We start from the raw sequence: 1,831 nt of genomic DNA on the forward strand, positions 1-1,831 counted from the left end.
TTCCTCCACCCTATAGAAATCAAACAGTGGAGGAAAGACGACTCCTGTTCCAAAATCATAGGCCCTGGGTGCCCAGAACTGACGTATGGACTAACCAAATGGTACACAAAGCAGAGGCTAATAATTCACTGTCCTGAGAACTACATATCAGTTCCAATCCAATGCAATTAATTTACATGTACTGAGGAATATGGAATTGTAGCATAACAGGCTGAGATCATTTACAAACAATTTCTGGTAGATTTCCAAATAGCTAAGGATGGATACAGAGAATCTTCAAGGCCCTGAGACATTAACATGTGGTTTAAACTCTGTCCAGAGGAAACCGCTTAAGTACTGGACTGATCTACTAAAGTAATTAAGTATCAAGCAAACATTACAATTGTTTGCAATTAAGCATTGTGGGGAATAAAGAGAAAACTCTAAAACAAAGTTATGTTTCTTAAAGTTTGTTTCAAGACACCAAGAAAGATCACAGTGGTTTTGTTTAGGTTCTTTCACAGACTTTGCACCTTTTTGAAAGAGCACTTTGGGATCCTTAATTACCTATTTATTATCAGAACTTTCTTCTGACCCAGAGTTGTTCGCAGTGCTGCCGTGACTTCTTGTTTCATTAAGCTATAGATGATGGGGTTCAGCATGGATGTCACTGTGGTATGGAAAATGACCAAGAATTTATCAACTCCTTGTGGGTGGTTAGATTTGGGCCTCAAGTAGTTTTGTCCCAACACTACAAGGCAGCCTATTCCCCTGAAACAATTGCCAAATGGGCACATACCTCACGACTCATTTGGGTTGCATAGTGAAGGTGGGACATACGGTGGCCAAAGGCCATGACTGCCAATAGGAAGCACTCAGTTATACGAAAAAGTGTGAAGAACAACATCTGTGGGGCACATCCCTCCTGAGAGATTCCTCAGATCTCACTTACACTTCTCTCCATATCTTGGGTGTGACAGAGCCAGTGTGACCAATTTCCAGGATACATAAGTTCCCCAGAAAGAAGTGCATGGGGGTGTGTAGAGATGGACGGGTGCAGATAGCAAAGGCCATGAGAGCAGAATGAGGGTGAACAGAGGGAGCATTTTCCAGGGACCTCACAGTTCTTGGCAATTGCAAAGCATTTGACAGACAAGCCCTTTTTCTGCCACAAAGAGCAATTGACACACTTGACACTCATCTCCAGAAACACAGAGCAGTAAGCCATTAGTAGGATTCTTGCAGATGAGAGATATTATTTTTTTTAGTATTTTAGAGGCTCAGTTACATCAGAGTCAAAGTCTTTGTCTGCAGTCACAAAAATCAAAGCTTAGAAAAGATTTTTTCTCACATAATTTCATAGCTAATACTTTCTCTCTTAACTCCAGGGGATTTTTCAAAGTGTGCTAAGCATTGAGCCAAGTGTCCAAATACTTACAATAGAAGGTGGAAACATGTAGTCCTGGCACTAATGAAGCTCATGCAGAAGGTTTACCTTGGGTCTGAGTTCAGTTTCACATGCTGTATAAGCAATCATTCAAACGAAGGAAAAGAAAACCTTGAGTGTATCTCGATTTTTACCCATTCTTATCATTAACTAGTTATCAATGTTATACAGAAAAACTGATCAATCCACTCATCTCTATGCTTTCCTGATGACACAGGTATAGTCTCTCCAACCACCCTGTGTGTGTGTTGGGCCCCGACTATCCTCTGATTATTATTATGAATATTCAAACCCACACAATAAAGGTATCATTTCCTCAAGACTCATTATTTTTGAAGATAAAGTAAAATCAAATAATCCTTTGATAAATAAATGATTACTGGTTTTAATACATAGACTTAAAGA

At 39.6% G+C, this 1,831-nt stretch overlaps 1 pseudogene; it reads right to left on the bottom strand.

The window, feature by feature from the left end:
- Or10ba3-ps1 (olfactory receptor family 10 subfamily BA member 3, pseudogene 1) lies at positions 543–1,180 on the bottom strand (annotated as a pseudogene).

The sequence above is a fragment of the Rattus norvegicus genome, chromosome 11 (genome assembly GCF_021556685.1).
Source record: "Rattus norvegicus strain SHRSP/BbbUtx chromosome 11, alternate assembly SHRSP_T2T, whole genome shotgun sequence".
NCBI lineage: Eukaryota > Metazoa > Chordata > Mammalia > Rodentia > Muridae > Rattus > Rattus norvegicus.